This window comes from Sminthopsis crassicaudata, chromosome 2, assembly GCF_048593235.1.
Source record: "Sminthopsis crassicaudata isolate SCR6 chromosome 2, ASM4859323v1, whole genome shotgun sequence".
In the NCBI taxonomy this organism is placed as follows: domain Eukaryota; kingdom Metazoa; phylum Chordata; class Mammalia; order Dasyuromorphia; family Dasyuridae; genus Sminthopsis; species Sminthopsis crassicaudata.
In genome coordinates this window covers 634,999,587-635,017,718 of record NC_133618.1, presented here as the reverse complement: position 1 = coordinate 635,017,718, position 18,132 = coordinate 634,999,587, and positions in this window count along the sequence as shown.

Below are 18,132 nucleotides of genomic sequence, written 5' to 3'. Positions count from 1 at the left end.
ATCCATATAAATGAATGACCATTTTCCCCTTGCTCCTCAAATTTGTTTTTGATGTCATCCTTTATGACTTAGTCATATACACTATTTGGAGCATATATCTAGTGAATATTGTGTGAAATGCTGGGCTAGCCATATTATAGCTAGCTAGTTTCCCAATTTTCCCAGCAGTTTTTGTCTATTATTACCTTAGTAGCAGGGGGCTTCAGGTATATCAGATACAAGTCTACTATATGTTTCCCCACTTCCCTGTTCCACTTTTTGTTGTTTCTCATAAGATTCTTGATTTTTTGTTCCAACTGAATTTCACTATTAGTTTTCCTACTTCTGTAGAGTAATTTTGATCATTTAAGTGATGTGACACTGAAAAATAGATTAGCTGTAATTTTTATTATACTGGCCCTATTAACACATATGTATTGAGATTTATCCGATTATTGAGGTCTATATTTGTACAAAGTATGTTTTATGATTACTTTCATATAGTTCCTTTGCGTCTTAGCAAGCAGACTCCCAAGTTTTTTTTATACATTCTGTAGTTATTTTAAATGGAATTTTTCTTTGTATCTCTTCCTAATGGGAATATACAGAAATGCTGATGATTAAGTGAATTCAGTTTATATCTTGCAACTTCACTGAAGTTACACTGTTAATATTTTGTTGACTCTATCCCATTGTGTCTCACCAGAAATTATCTTTTTTACAATCCATGATGAACCTAATTAATCATAATAAGCTACTAAGAATGGCATATAATAACAAATTGAATGAAAACATGGGTATTAATTGATTAAGATTTTTATGAGCCCTACACAAAGGCAACTCCAAAATAATTTTGATTGAACACATGGAAGGATATTGTATCCTCACAGATTGAGCAAATATTTAAAAAAAAAAAAAAGATTTCCCAACTAATTGACAGATTTTAATTCAATCTTAATAAAATAATAGTATTTGTTAACAAATATATCTAGATTTAACTAAAGTCATACCAAAATTCAGATGGAAAAGTTGATGAGCAAGAATATCAAGAATTATGAAAAGGAAAAATGGAGAGGTGAGACTTGCCCTTCCAGAATTCAATATATGTTATGAAATCTTGGGCCAGGAGGAAAGCTGTAAAGCATACTTCCCTACAATCTGAAGAAGTGTCTATGGTTGTGGGCAGACACAGATGTTATAGCCTTTGGTTTTAACGTTTTCTTTGTTACAGAGGAGGTTGGGTGGGGTGGTGAGAGAGACCGGAGTGGTATATTGGGAAACTGCTAAAAGCAAAAGATGTTAATAAAAACTTAAGTAAATTAAGTTGAAAATGTGTATGAGGAATAGTAGAGAGGATGATTTACTTGGGAAGTAGAGTGCATGAAGGGAAATTATATGTAAAAAGCCTAAAAAAGATAAAGCCAGATCGTAAAAGACTTTAAATGCTAGAGCAAACAATAATTTGTATTTTTTTCTCAGGGCCTGTAGGGAACTATTGGGGTTTCTTAAGCAGAGAAGTTAAGTGGTCCAGCCTGGTTTTAAGGAATATTACTTGGACAGCTGTGGAGAAGATGATTAGGAAGGGAGAGAATTTTCTCCTTAAAAATTGGCCAGTGAGGAGCTCGAATCCCCAGGTTACACCAGTAGTTAGTGTCAGAGACTGCATTTGCACCCAGATCCTCTGACTTCAGAGAGGCTAATTAGTGCAGCGGTTAGAATTTCAGGCCTGATTTCAAGTCCAGCCACCAGATACTGGGCAACTCCATTGACCGTATTTGTCTTATTTTCCTCATCTGTAAAATGAGCCAGAGAAGGAAATGGCCAACCAAGCTCCGTCCCATTCCCCCAGAGTCAGAAATGACTTAACAACGGCTCTGAGTACAGAGCACTGTTCCCGTGCTACCCAACTGACATCAGCAGAACTAGGTTCCAGCCCGTATCCACAGACAACCATCTGTCTACACACATATGTAGCTAGGCTACAGTTTTGTGCACGTGTGCATTGGGCGCCTGTAGAGAGCACACAGTGGGACTTCAGACAGGACTATAAGGGCTCAGAGCAAACTTTTGTTGCTTGGTTTCTTTGATTTTACTCTGTTCAGAAGCACAGTATTATATTTCTAATTCTTAGATATGATTTTATTTCTTGTTTGTTTCATCAGCAGTTATTACGTTTAAAGCATTTTCTTCTTTTTTAATTAAAAAAAAGTCACATCCAGCAGTTGTTCAGTTAGTGGCCTGTGAAGCCGGCCTTTCTGTCCACACAGGCTCCGCTATCAGCCTGGGAGCACTTTCCCTCGGTTTCCCTCCTGGCTATCTCTAGCTCTTCTGCTCTCTGGGCTATCTGGCCCTCTGCATCTTTTTTATTATCATTGGAAGGCAGATTGTGTTATCAGAAGGCCCCATCCCTTTCCTCCCTCCCCAGTGAGCACCCTGGCCACAGTGAGTGCCTCCCGTTACCCTTCGCACTGGCTAATGCTTTCAGTTTCTTACTGAAGGCACAATAGGACAATGACATGTCAATATAAAAAGTCACTTCCATCAGAGCTTCCAGATGCTACTGGAATTCTTGTGACTGTGTTAATTGGTTCTTTATACTTCTTCAAATTATATATTTAAAATTGGAAGGGACTTTAGGGGGACATCACTTTATGGTCTCATTTTATGGATGAGCAAACAAGCTGGGAAAGGTTCAGTGCCTGTCAAGCTTTGAATCAAATCCACGTCCTCACTCTCTGAAGATAAACAGTTTCCCGTTTTACCCCATTTTTCTAGTCTGTTTTCTGTAAAACCCATTTTTAATAGCTGCTCTAAAGTAATTTCTATCCTCACCTGAGGCCTCCAGCAAAATAGAAGCTTTGTGAGGGCAGGGATTTTGTCATTTTTTCATTGCACTCCTAGGATTCCTTGTCGATATAAAGCGCCTATTATGCTTCATGGATGGAACTGGCATTAGATCTGAAGATTCTCTCATCTTCCTGAGTTCAAATCCAGCCTCAGATACTTACTAGCGGTGTGATCCTGGGCAAGTTACTTCACCCTGTCTGCCTCAGTTTCCTTATCTATAAAAAGAACTGGCATCTATTATTTCTCTTAAGAAAACCCCAAATAGGGTCAAGAAAAGTCAAACATGACTGAAAGCCATTGGACAACAATAGAATTCGTGATTTGGAGCATATTTATATAGTTGTTGATAGCTTGGATTAGTCATTTGGAAAATGTTTCCATGTATCGGTTGGGGAATTGCTCTTATTCTTACAAATTTGAATCACTTCTATATATATTGGAAACTGCATCTTTGTCAGAGAAACTTGCTGCACTCACCTCAATTATTTTTAACTTTTACAGTTATAATTAAGTAACTTTTTCACTTCTAATTTGGTGTAAACTTCCTTAATTTTATGTAATCAAAACTGTCCATTTTATCTCCTATGATCTTCTCATTCATTTTATCATGAACTATTCCCCTATCTGCAGATCTGAAAGGTGATTTCTTGTTGGCCCCTCTAATATATTTATGATGACTTTTTATATCTACTTCATCTACTCATTTGGAAACCCTGCCAAGCTCAAAATCTAAAGTTCTTGCTACCAGGATAAGATTAGTAGCAGAAGGGCCCCTCCCTAAAAGGTGCCCGGTTCTTGATGGAAATAGAAATCCAAGAAGCAGCTTTGGAGAGACACCAATCTAAAAGGGAACTTGAGGTAAGATAAAATGTGATGTGTTCAACTGTCTTCAGAACCTGAACCAGTAAACAAAAGAGAGTGGAAGTTGTGGTCAGTTTACCTGACAATGTCCAGGAAACAGAGTGGTTTGATTAAGATGACTTTCATAGTTCAACAAACATTTAACAAGCATCTCAAGATCCATTAGCAGGGCTTCCAGGGAATCACTTGCATAGATTTGCCAAAAACAGTTTTCTGGCCACCCCTTGGAGACCTCAATGACAACTTTATAATTCTCCTAGTGAAGAAGCATTTCCTTACATACCTTGCTATAATATCTACTCATTGTTCTGCCTTCTGGGGGCCAAGCAGAATAAATTATAAAATCATTATAGAGATCTTAGTAGTCAGTTGATCCAAATCCCTCAGTTTACACTTAAAGAAACTGAGATCCAGAGATGTTGCCTAACTTATTCAAGGTCAATAGTAACTCCAGATTTAAGCCCAATATTCCAAATCTAGTCTTCTCCCTCTTTGTGTGTGAAAAATAATTCTATCAATTTCCCAAATTTGGTGTTCTCTCTCTGCAAGAAAAAATTCAATAATTTTAATTCCTCTCTGATTGATTAACCCTTTAGTCCCTTTTTTCTTATCTTATTGCTATAACTAACATTTCTAGCCCTATGTTAAATAGTGATGAAACTAGATAGATATCCCTGATCTTATTGGAAAAACCTCTAGTTTTTCTCCTTTACAAATTACGTTTGTTCTTGGATTTAGTTAAATATTTCTTTCTTTATTAAAGAGAAGTTCATTTATTCCTATGATTTATAGAGTTTTTAAAAGAAAAAAAAAGTATTGGGCTTTGTCAAAAGCCCTTTCAGCATCTATTGAGATGATCACATGATTTTAATTATTTATATTGCTAGCACAGTTTATTATAGTAATAGTTTTGCTTGCGTTGAACAAATCTGCCCTTCTGGTGTAAACCCAAACTGATTATAATGTGTAATTTTTATGTTGTCATAGTCAACTTGCTAATGTTTCATTTAAATTTTTTACATTATTATTCTTTAAAGATAATTGTCTTTAGTTTTCTTTCTCTGCTTTGTCTCTACCTGGTTCATGTATCAAAACTATATTTGTATCAAAGAAGAGTATCTTCTTATTACCCCAGACAATTTATGTAGTATCAGAACTAATTGTTCTTTGGATGTTAGATAGAATTCACCTGTAATTTAGTTTTCTATTCCTTAAAAAAAAAAAAAAAAAAAAAACAACTATTTTTATTTATCAATCCAATGGTCTCTTTGCTTTCAATACTATCAATGCATACATATAATTAATAAGACCATCAGTCCTGTCCTCTCTGCTTCTTATATGAACTTGGACAAGCCTCCAGAAGCTACAGTTTTCTACCTCCTTTCTTCTAGAGCTTTGGCTGCTATGGAATAAAGGGCTCTGTGTTCGAATCCTGTCTGACCAACCTCCTTATCTGAAAGGTAGCAGACTGAAGCAGGTAGCACCAAGACTCGAGTCCTGTGATTCTGTGGCTTTTAAGCCTTAGAATCTCTTTTTTATCCATATATTTTGGGATCTGGGATGCTTGGAGTTCCCACGTCAGCTCTTCCTGGATTATCAATTCCTTCCTTCCTTCCAGTGGAAGAGAGTGGAGGGGTGGAATTCAAAGGTGTTCCAGATATTATTTTACAGGTCACCTTGGACAAATAACTTGGTGTCTTTGGACTTCAGTAGCTTCTTCTGAAAAAAAAAAAAAAAAAAAAAAAAAAAAAGGGGGTTGGATCAGATGGTCTTGGAGGCTCCTTCCAGCTCTAATCTGTGTCCCTGTGAGCTCTGTGAGAGATGACCCCACTTTACAGATGGAAAAGCTGAGGCACAGAGTCCATGACCTCCGCAAAGTTTTAGGGCTGGAAAGATATCGTAGGTCACACAGTCTAATCCCCACATTTTACCCAGGAGGAAACCGAGCTCTGGGATAGCCTGGGACAGGATTTGAATCTAGATCTTGGCGGGGGTAGGGGGCGCTTCCTGGCCCCCTTCCCCTTCCCTGGGCGGCACAATCCCTGTTGATGCGTTTGCCTCGGCTCTTCCCTTCCGGGGAGGAGGCCCGCCCTGGGCTTCCTCCAGCTGACCACACAGAGGGCACCCGGCGGGAAACGAGTTTTGCAACCGGGCTCGGATTTGTGAAACTAAGAGCATCACATGCTCGGAGGAGGCAGGCAGCTCCGGCTGCGGTCAGCCTCTTCCCAGCAGCCCTCCCGAGTGCTGAGGTTGGCCGGAGTTGGGCCTAAATGAGTCACCTCAAAATCAGGCTTAAGCAACAGACGGGAGTCCCTCCTGTGGCCCTCCCCGGACCCTCCCCAGGCCTGAGTCGGGCCCGTGCCAAGGGCTCCCCGGGATGAAGGAGAGCCGGTTCTCATCCCCCTGGGAAGGGACCCTTAGGCCATGGGAGGAAGCCGGAGTGGAAGAGCCGAGTTTGAACCGCGCCTCGGGCGGCCGTGACCCCCTAGTCTCCCAGTCTTCGCTAAAGTTCCTCCCTTGAGCCAAGCTGAGTGCTAGGGCGCAGGGCAGCCCATCCCAAGTGACCCTAGCCGAATGACTTCGCCTCAGTTTTCTAACCTGTAAAATGGGAAGAAACTCCCCTGAGGGCTGGGACCCTGGCTCCTCTTTCTCTCTCCCTAAGAGCCCTCTAACCCGAGGCTTTCTGGAGGAGGACTTTATTGATTGGTGGGTTTCTGCGGCTCCTGGGGTGGGGGCGGGGGCGGAGGGACCCAGGAAGACAGACCAATGAGACCACTCGGGGAAGATTCCAGGAGTTAGTGTGGGGCAGGCCGCCTGGGCGATGGCGGCTGCTGGGGGCCCCTGGAGGCCCCTGGAGCTTTAGGGCTGAGTCTGGGGTCCTCAGGTGCTGCCGCTCCCCGCCTGCCAGAGAGAGGCTCCCGGGAGGGGGATCCGTGGGAGGTGAGGCTCGAGCTGCGGGGGAACGCTAAGGGCCAGGGGGGCCTGGGAGCCCAGATCTGCAGGGACCGGTTTGAGCGTGGGCTTTGTCACTCAGCACTTGGGACCTTGGACTGCCCTGTCAGTGCCAGGGCCCCGGTCTTGAAGGACGCATTTACCCAGATTGGGGGTTAAAATGGGGTTTGCCACTTACCGTCTTATGTAGGGCGTTTTGGATGATCTGTCCAGTGCCTTACAGAAGGGGAAACTGAGGCTCAGGGAAAGACAGTACCTAATCCACAGACATATAGGCCCAGTACCATCATTGTACAGACGGGGAAACTGAGGTCCAAGGAGAGGAAGTAGTCAGGAAGAGAACTCTGACCACCTTTTCTTCCTTACTCTTTTCCTTCTCCCAGCCCCTTCCTTCCTCCCTCCATTCTCCTCTTCCTTGCTTCTACTGCTCCCAAGTCTTATCGCTGGCACCATGCACACCAGCATGTGGAAAGGGCTGGGGCTCCTCTGAATCAAGCTTCCTGCCTTGTCAGGGAGCTCATGCTCTGAGCAAACCCCATCAGGGCCTTTAAACTTGCAGAGTACTGGGAAGTATGAGAGGCTGGATTGGAACTTGGGTCCTCCTGATTGCAAGCAGAATGCTTCCTCATGTCCCCTCCTCCAGATCTCCTTGTTTTTCCATTAGAGCCCAGTCCCACAAGCAGTGAGGAGAGTCAGATTTTAGCAGAGGTCTTCAGCCTCCAGAGCTGGTGCTTTTCTCCACCCCTATCTGCAGAGGTGGGGGACTACAGGGTAGAAGATCGCATACGCTGTCAGACCCAATGGGTTGGTTTTGCTGAGTGAGCTGCCTTCTCCCCCCCTTTCCTTTTTAGTCTTTATTATGAGGGGTGTTTCACTGACGAGGGCTGAGGAAAGGGACCGGTTTAAAAATAAAATTGATGTAAAGAAAAAAGATCACTCAAAATAAGATGAAAATCTGGTGCTTTTTAAATGACACTCTTAATAGAGAGGGCCAGAGCCCGCAAGGAAGCCAAAGCTTCTGGCTCCGGCCTTTGATTTCCTCTGGGGCCATTGTTTGGCAGGGCGGAGGCCGTTCTCAGGCTGGGGAACCCGTGAGCTGCAGACAATGGCCCCGGCTCTCACCTTCCCTGGCACTGATGCCAGTAAATAAGGCCCGGGCTTTGCCTTTCCCAGGATTCTCCCTCCTGCGCCTTCAGGGGGGTTGGCAGTTGAAGGAGACTTATTTTTTACAAAAGAGTATTTCCTGAGAAAAGATATTGGGGACTAAAGAGCCAAACCCCACAAAAGAGAAAGCTTCCTCTACTGTCTCAGTCCCTAGGGAGACAGTGGCGAGGACCACCATTCTTCCCTTCCCTTTCACGCCTCCTGGGTGGCTGTGGGGCTTGACACAGCCCTGCTATGAGTCACTCCCCCACTTGCATGAGGCGCTGTCAGTCTGCTGGTTGGATCTCTGCTGGGATTGGTCAAAGAGGTTGTTTCTCAAGTCTGTATTATTGACATCGCCAACCTCAGTGAGCTAGGATAAGGAAATCACTCTGTGATTGTGACCCAAGAGAAATATGGGTTATTACTCATCTCATGATTTTCTCACAGTGATAAAAGAGTTCGAGTGTTCTTGCTTTGAGGTGTATTTTTTTTCCTTAACACTCAGGTGGCTGGTGCATGAGAGTGAGGGGGTGATTTGCTGGCAGAGGTTCAGTTACCAATCACAGGACCGCCTGACTTATCCCTGGCTGAGGTTACCTGGATCACCTGGTTACCTTCCAACAGCAACACATTGGTCCCCTTCAGTGAAAACTAAATAAATTCTGGGGAGGGGATCTTCTTTTATTGAATGCCCCATTTCTCATTACCTCCTAGCTTGACCAGGGTGGCAGAGGACAGGTAGGAACATACCTGTGGTGGAAAATGAAGATAGAGCTAGGCATGACCTCATTCTTTGCCACTGGGGAACCTGAGGCTGGTGGATCAGGTAAGTAAAGGAGTTCTAAGAGGAGCCTACGTCAATTGAACATACACACTATGTCTAACACTGATATGGTAAGCCCCCGAAAGCAGAGGATGGACCCGTAGTAAGCTGCCTGAGGAGGGACAAACCGATCCAGGTTGGAAATGGAACAGGTCAAAGCCCCCATGATGATGACTGATGGGATGGGGTCTGAGTGACTGCTGCCTTTATAGCCTGGATGAGATGGGGAGACCTAGTCTTAAGGAAAAGAAAAGAGGAGAGAGGGATAGAGGAAGGGAAGGAGGGAGATGGGAGGGGGGAAGAAAGCAAGAAAGGTAGGAAAGTAAGAGAAAGAAAGAGGAAAGAAGGAAGGAGGGAGGGAGGAAGGGAGATGAGTGGAAAGAAAGAAAGAGAAGAAAGCAAAAGAGAGAAAAAAGGAAAGAAAGAAAGGAAGGAAGAAAGGAAGAAAGGAAGAAAGAGAAAGAAAGAAAGAAAGAAAGAAAGAAAGAAAGAAAGAAAGAAAGAAAGAAAGAAAGAAAGAAAGAAAGAAAGAAAGAAAGAAAGAAAGAAAGAAAGGAAAGAAGGAAGGAAGGAAGGAAGGAAGGAAGGAAGGAAGGAAGGAAGGAAGGAAGGAAGGAAGGAAGGAAGGAAGGAAGGAAGGAAGGAAGGAAGGAAGGAAGAAAGAGAGAGAAAGAGAGAGAAAGAGAGAAAGAAAGAAAGGAAAGAAGGAAGGAAGGAAGGAAGGAAGGAAGGAAGGAAGGAAGGAAGGAAGGAAGGAAGGAAGGAAGGAAGGAAGGAAGGAAGGAAGGAAGGAAGAAAGAAAGAAAGAAAAAGAAAGAGGGAGGAAAGGAGAAAGAAAGGAAGGAAGGAAGAAAGAAAGAAAATGAAGACAAGCCTGACTTTTCAGAGAAGCCCAACCAATTCTGAACTCCCTAGGGACTCACTCCTCAGAGTACTGAGGCTGCTCAGGAGGTACTGGTGTGCTAGAATGTGTTGGGAGACTCAGACTGAAGCCTCTGGAACCCTTGGGCCTTCTGTGTGGGCTTGGACAAATGTCTACCTCTGAATTTTGGTTTCCTCACCCTCAAATGAGACTAAAATAAGACAGCACCTGGAGGGAATTGGCGCCCTGCCCTTGACAAGTTGGGCTATATTTCTTTCTTCCTTCCACATTCTGTTTGATACCAGGCAGCTGTCACTTTCTAGCCCTTAAGGGCAGAGACAGCCTGGTTTTGTCTTGATAACCCCAGTGCTTGCCCATCTTCTGTCCGGGCCGGTGACTTTTATCAGCAAGGAGAGCTCTTCATAGCAGGAATCCTGGTTACTCACCTCTCACTCCCCTTCACTCACTGCACCACCCAACCAGATCACTCGCCCTGCTGCTTCTCACACAGGCGGTTCTACCTCTCAGGGACAGATTTTGGTCTGTCCCTTCTCAGAGTCTGGAACTCTTGCCCTCTTCCCCCAGAATCCCTTCCTCCTTCAAGGCTCTGGGCCCAAAGCTGCTTTCTACAGGAGGCCGTTCTCAATTCCAAAGAATGGGTATTGATTATAACTAAAGTCCTCTCCACATTTAATGACCAGACACCTGTGATCCACAAATCCCTCCTCAGATCCTCTGGTGCGTTATCCCACGCCATCAGCCTTCCTCATCCCTATCCTCGGCCCTGCCCAAGTGACATCCCCCGGTCACCCTCCCACTATCTCCCACAGTCCTTTCCTCTGCCTCCTGCCCCAAGGCTCAGAGAGTGAACAGAGGGCCTAGAGCCATCAGAGGCAGCTTGACTTTCTAGGGCTCAGTTTCCTATTTAGAGACTTCGGCTTAGCCAGAAGAGATGTAGATGGCAGGTTTTTTTCTGGGTATTTCAACTTGGGCTTTCCTTTTGCTGAGGAGGGAAAAAAGGAAATGTCTAGTGCCCCCTGACCGTAATACTTCCCCAAAGAAGAAAGATGAGTAGCTCTGCCTTCGTGGGCTTAGAGCTTTGAGAACCAAACTAGCATGACACACTAACTTCAATCACGTTCTTTATTTGAAATCTAAAAAGAAACCAGGCCAGAGGTTTCCACTACCTGATTGCCTAGAAGCTGTTATCTCAGAGTGATGTATTTAGTTCAGGGAAATTGGGTCGCCTCTCCCTCCCCCTTCTCCCTTTGGACCACAACTTGATGTGCGAGCGTGGCAGGACCATGAGCTTTACTGGAATATATCTAGCAAGAGTTGGTAAAAGTAAATTTTAAAAGATTCTTCAAAATCTAACGAAAAAGGTTTTAAACTCAAAGGGAAGGGCAGGAAGAAAGTTGCCCACTGAGCTAAAGGCCAATCATGGCAGTAATAGTGTCAGAGGAAGAAGAGCAAATGCCCAGAAATTCACAGGAGACTAAAATCCAACAAAGGAAATGGTGAATGCACAAATGGCTGACAAACCAGTTGAACTAGACATCCTAATTGCGGTTCAGCCGTTTTCTGTCATGTTCAAATCATGACCCCATTTGGGGTTCTCACAGCAGAGACGCTGGAGTGGTTGCCATTTGCTTCTCCAGCTCATTTTACAGATGAGGAAACTGAGGCAAACAGTGTGAAGTGACTTGCCCAGGGTCACACAGCTAATAAGTAGCTGAGGCTGGATTTGAACTCAAAAACTTTCTGATTCCAGAGACTGGTGCTCTGTCCTCTGTGCCACCTAGATGCCCAGAGATCCTAATGCTAGGAGGCAAATTTGTGCTTTTTATCAATGACTTGGATGAAAGCGTAGATGACATGCTTATCATGATACAAATGTGGGAGGGAGAACTAAAACACTGAATGAAAGAATCAGGATGCAGAAAGATCTTGACAGATTAGACTTGAATCCAATGAGAAAACACATTATCCAGACCTTATTTTGCCCCTGAAGTTCAAGGATGCCTTCGCTGTCCATCTCTATAAAGGTATAGATTGCCCTGGGGCTATTGCAGCCGGAATCTCTCTCTTAGTCATGGCTGGCAAGATTCTTGCCGGAGTCCTCCTTAATAGACGGATGCTGTCCCTACAAGAAAGTCATCTACCTGAGAGCCAATGTGGCTTCGGAAGGGGCCGAGGAACACTAATATGATGTTGGCTGCCCAACAACTCCAGGAGAAATACCACAGGCAGAACAGAAGTCTCGTACAACATTTGTAGATCCAATCAAGGCCTTTGATACTGTCAGCTGTGATTATGGAAAAATATGTCAAAACTTGATTGCCCAGAGAAATTCATCAGTACAGCACATTGATTCCATGATGGCGCGCTTGTCCGAGTTCCAGACAGTGGGCGATGCTCTCGAGCTTTCCCAGTCACCAGTGGAGTGGACAAGGCCATGGGCTTGCACCCTGCTTTTTAACATGATGTTTTCAACCATGCTGTCAAATGCCTTCAATGGGGATGTTCATCAAGGTCAGCTACGGTACTGATGGTACATCCTTCAACTTGAAAAAGCTACAAGACTGAATTAACCCAAAAGAAATAGGAGATGTACAAAATTAAAGAAGCACCCCAAGTGTTCATAAGGACTATTTGTATCCAACCTGTGGCAGAACATTTTGAGTTCATATTGGTCTGATCGATCGCAGTCCGACACATTAATTTGATTCTAACATAGTGATGTCATTTTGGTTCTCTTCAAGAACAAAGAACAATTGAACAATTGACCACTCATCCCCATCTGGGGTACAAATGGGCTGATGAGGGTCAAGGCCACAGGTACTCCATAGCACTTCTAAAGACAGGAGATCCAAGTACCAAAAGAGGGTTCTATCAAGGAAACATGGTCAGACCCATATGTACAAAAATATTTATTGCAGCTCTTTTCTCAGGCCAAAGAATTGGAAATTGAGGGGATACCCATCAACTGGGGAATGACTGAATAAATTGTGGTAAATGATTGTGATGGAATACCATTGTTCTCTAAAAAATGATGCACAAATTTGGAACTATGCCCAAAGGGCTATCAAACTGTGCCCTTTTCATGGTGGTAAAGAACTGGACACTGAGTGGATGCCCATTAGCTGGAGAAGGGCTGAATAAATTATGGTATATGAATGTTATGGAATATTATTGTTCTGTAAGAAATGACCAGCAGGAGGAATACAGAGAAGCTTGGAGAGACTTACATCAACTGATGCTGAGTGAAATGAGCAGGACCAGGAGATCATCATATACAACAACAATAAGACTATACAATGATCAATTCTGATGGATTAATCATTTCTCTTTTCAACAATGAGGTGACTCAGGCCAGTTCCAATAGACTTCTGATGGAGAGAGCCATCTGCACCCAGAGATAGAACTGTGGGGACTGAATGTAAATCACCACATAGTATTTTCATCTTTTTGGTTATAGTTCGCTTGGCTTTTTTTCTTCTCATTTTTTCCCTTTTTGATCTGATTTTTCTTATACAGCATGATAAATATGGAAATATGTTTAGAAGAATTGTATATGTTTAATCTTGATCCTAGTAGAGGAAAGGGAAGGGGGGGAAAGAGGGAGAAAAATTTGGAACACAAGACTTTGCAAGGGTGAATGCTGAAAACTATCTTTGCATGTGTTTTGAAGATAAAAAGCTATTATTAAAAATTAAAAATAAATTTTAAAAAGCAAAAAAAAAAAAAAAAAAAAAGAAAGAAAAGAAATGATGAGCAAAATGCTCTCAGAAAAACCTGAAAAGGCCTCTCTGAGCTCATGCACACATACTGTGTACAAAGTAATAACAATAGTGTGGATGATCAGCTGTGAATAAATTTGCTATTCTCAGCAATACAATGATCCTAGACTACTTTTAAAAATGCGCTATCCATACCCAGAGAAAGAACTGATTGGGCCTGAATACAGATTGAAGCTTACTTTTCTTTTTACTGTATTTTTCTTGAGGTGGGGGTGATCTATGTTTTTTTTTTTTTTTTTTTTTTTTTTTTTTTTGCAACATGACTTTTATGAAAATATTTGAAAAAAAGAAGGAACATAGAGTTATAAATAAAAGCTTCCTCCTTTAGCTTTATCAAGCTAAGTTTTAGCTAATGGATCTTCTTCATTAGAAAGAACAACGCTGATGAGTTGATGAACCCCCCCAGAGTGGGGCAACCAGGATGGGGCAAGACCCATAGACATGCAGTGGGAGGGTCTGTTGGAGAAGTCAAGGCTGTTAAATCCTGGGAAAAAGAAGTGGGGTTGCTCAATTGCCTTGGACTTGGTGTCCGTGTCCCAGGGATATGGGTATTTCACAAAACCTACTTATAAGTGTTTTTCTATTATTTACCAAAATCTAGCTCAATGAACAGTTTCGGTTCCTGAGGATGTGACCAAAAAAGGCAAAGGAACTTCAGCTATAGTCAATGGAAAAATGACGTTGTCCATGTTCCATTCTGTCCTCAAAGTGTGCTGCAAAATAAGAATTACTAAAACATTTGGCACTGCTTAAAAAAAAAAAGGGGGGGGAATGGGGCAGATTAAATACAACAAAACATAGAAGAGCAAACAGACATAGTCTGCAGTGACTTGGGGAAGGACTAATGGACAAAAACTGCTGGGAAAGCCAAACTGGACCCAAGCCTCACACATATAACAAGAAAAGATCCAAATAGGTGGCTCTAGTCCTATCGTCAAAAGTTAGAAAAGTAGCAAGAAATTCCCTTCTGCATCAATGGAATGGGGAAAAATTTACAACTAAACAAGGGATAGAGAGGATCACAGAAGATAAGGATAATTGTACTTATATAAAATCGTAAAGGTTTTGTACAAAGAAATCAAATCTAAAAATTAGAAGGGAAACAGGTAACTAGGGGAAATAATCCTTGCAACAAGTTTGTCTGATAAAAGAAGGTAGAGCAAGTAAGTGACTCAATGGATAGATGAGCCTAAATTCAAATTGAGTTTCAGAAATTTATTAGCTATGTGACTGTGAGCAAGTCACTTAACCCTGTTTGCCTCAGTTTGCTCAAATGAACTGGAAAAGAAGAAAACAAATTACTCCAGTATCTATACCAATATGACCCCAAATGAGGTTGTGGAGAGTTGAACATGACTTAAAAAGGGACTCAACAACAACAAATAAATTAAAGAAACTCTGAGGTTCTGCCTCACACTCATTCATCAGAATAGCAACAATGTCAAAATGACAAGTGGGGAAGATGAACATTTTTTGACTAGTGTGGAAATTTGTTTTGTGGGATTAAGTAAATGTGTATTCAGGGCTTTCTTTTCTTGTTTTTTTTTTTTTTTCTCTTAAAGTTGCTCATTGGGTGGTAACAGAAAAGATCAGTCACTAAATCATTTAAAAAAAAAAATTTAAGACAATGGAAAGATGCTTAGAGGGCACATATGGTTTTCCTCATGTTACTGATGATGACCTAAGAGCAATGAATGTCATAAAAAATAGCATCCAAGAAACATGGAAAAGGAAGTGAGTCAGCTCTTACTGACAAAGTCAGGGATAACAGGCATCTGCAAAATAGAACTTGACCTTGAGGAACACCTCCAGCACCTTGGAGAGGTCTTCAGTGCAGTTTCTCAGTAGCTATTTGTGCGCCTGTTGTCTCCTTCAGTAGAATGTAAACTCCCTGATCTCTTAGCATTTTTGTAGTCTTTTTTTTTTAAATAATGAGTGAGATTTTTCCATGACCAATCTGGGGTTTTCTTGACACAATTACTTTTTATAACTTCCTTTTACAGCTCATTTTACAAATGAGGAACTGAGGAAAATAGGATTAAATAACTTACCATCTAGCAAGATTAGTAAAACACATCTAGTAAGTATCTGAGTCTAGATTTGAATTGACAAAGATGATGTTTAATTGTTCAATCATTTTTCAATCATGTCTGATTCTTCCTGAACCCATTTGGGATTTTCTTTGATAAAGATACTGGAATGATTTGCCATTTTTTCCTCCAGCTCATTTTACAAATGAGGAAACTGAGGCAGAGTTAAGTGACTTGTCCAGGGTCACACAGCTAGTAAGTATCTGAGGCCAGATTTTAATCCAGATCTTTCTAACTCCAGGTCTGACATTCTAGCCACTTCAGTACCTAACTCTGGACCTGGAATCAGGAGGACTTGACTTAAAATGTGAAAAAGTCTTTGGGTAGTCTGGTGAAACCCACAGATTCCTTCTCAGGATATTTTTTAATGTATAAAGATGTTAGGATTACAAGGTGAGAACTCAGGTTGTCTGAGCAATTCTCTAGCTCAGAATTCACACCTTTAGTTCTGGCCTTTAGGGGGAGTTTACACCTTTGGACTTCTGAAGAGGAGTTTACATGTTTAAAGGTTCATTGGTTGAAGTATTTCCCCAGCTCCCATTGAGTTCTCACTAGCCCATTCTCTGCTAGGATAAAAGAGGAGGACAGTAAGCCAAGAAGTTAGTCTAGTCTGGGATTGAGTTTAGACGGCACAGAGGAAAAGATTTTACAGAAAAGAGATCTCCTCTCAGAAAAGGATTATAACTTAAGAGACAACCGGACCTTCACGATTTGGCGCCCAAGGTGGGGCAAAGACTTCTTCTGAGCCCTTCAGAGAACTAGCCCAGACCTTGACATTTTGGCACCCGACCAGGAACTGACAAGATCCTGATTCCAGTGGAAAAGCCTCCAGCCAGACTCTCTCCTTCCAGACTGCCGTCCCAACTCTGTCCCAGACTAGACTAACTCCTTGCCCTACTGCCCTCCTCTTTTATCCTCCCAGAAAAGGATTATAACTTAGAGACGACCGGACCTTCACATAGAATAAATACATAGAATTACAAAGAAAGACAATTGTATTGAAATGTAGCTATAAAACTATATTTTAAACGTAAGGATGTGGATCTCAGGTTAAGAACTCCTGCTCCTCTCTCTTGACACAGGCCCAGAGTAGGGAAGCCACTTGCGCAAAGTCACACAGCCAGGGAACTAAAAAGACAGAGTAGCTTGAAATTCTGGCCCCTCCATTCTCTGACATCATTCCTTGGCCACAGGTGGACTTAACTGCCAGACTGGGCACCTGTAGCTGTATCACAATCCCAGGGCTTGGCAGCCATCTTTTCTGGGGCAGGATGGAATTAGAGAAGGCTGGTTGGTTCCCTATACCTTGGGTTAGCTGACTGGCCTCCAAGCACCCCCAGCTTGTACAAGAGAGTCTCCAACTTCAAGGTCAAAAGGGCATAAAGTCTGGAGCCCAGAAGTGGTCAAGCTCTGATGGTCCTTCAGATGAAGACAGCTTGGGGTAGCTGTGGAGCCCAGACAAGAATGGGCCAAAGGTAAACTGGGCAGAGCTTCAAAAGACTTGGGGCAAGGGGTGTTGCTAATAATAATAATGATAATGACTATTTATTTAGCACATTAAAGTTTGCAAAATTCTTATTTCATTTGATCCTCATCATATCTGTAAGATAGAAGGCTATTTTTATTCTCATTTTACAGATGAGGAAACTAAGTTTAAAACAATTGAAGTGACTGCACCAAGCTCACACAGTTAGTCAACTTCTCAGGCAGGATCCTAAACCAAATCTTCCTGACTCTAAATACAGAGAGTCTATTTACCCACTGAGCTATAGGAAGTAAACTTAGAGTCCAACCTTCTCATTTTGCAAATAGGTAACTAAGGCAGACTGAAAGCTATCGAATGACTTCCCTAGAATTACATAGCTGGTGGGTACCCAAAGCTGGTGTGTAGACAAAATATGGCAGGTCACATATTTTTTTCTTACCCTGTGACGGGATATGTGAGCAAAAGGGTGACATGCTTCTTTTTGCTCCCCTAGGGATGGATCCAAGACATGAGTGAATGAAGGACCTTGTAGGGAAGGTCCCAGCCCACTTATACTATGTATAAATACAGAGTAATTCTATGAATTTATTTTATACATAAAAAATATCTTGAGAGTCTATGTATTTCACCAGAGTGCCCAAAGAATCTTCCACATTTGAAGTCAGATCCTCCTGATTCCAGAGCCAGAGCGAGGTTCTGAAGTGGCTAGAGTGTCAGAGCTGGAGTTAGAAAGAACTGGATTAAATTCTGGCCTCAGATACTTACTAGCTGTGTGACCCCCGGCCTTTTCTGTATTTTGATATCTCAAGACTTGGATGTTGGGGAAGTCAGGAGACCTAGGATGGGGGTCTCAGTTCTATGACCTTAGATAAATGATATTTTCTTTCTGAGCCTCAGTTCCCTTGGGAGAGAGATTATTATGGAAGGAATTGAAGTGTCTTAGATATAGCCTGGAGCTGGAGGCAGAAAACCTATGTTGGATCCCACTTCTATTGTAAGACTTTGGGTGAGCCGCAAACATTTATTATGGCTTGTCAGGCACTGGGCTAAGCATTAGTGGTACAAAGACAGGCAAAATACTCGTTTCTGCTCTTGAGGAAGTTGCAGACTTATGTACAGCTTACAAACAATTATGGACAAAGAAGCTATGTATCAGAAATAATCAATAGACTGAAGGCACTAGAAGGGGGTTGGGAAAGGGGTTCTTAAAAAAAAGAGGGTTGTTAGTAAGTGAATGAATGGGTTAAAAACAAACAAACAAACAAAAAAAAAAAAACAAAGGTTTC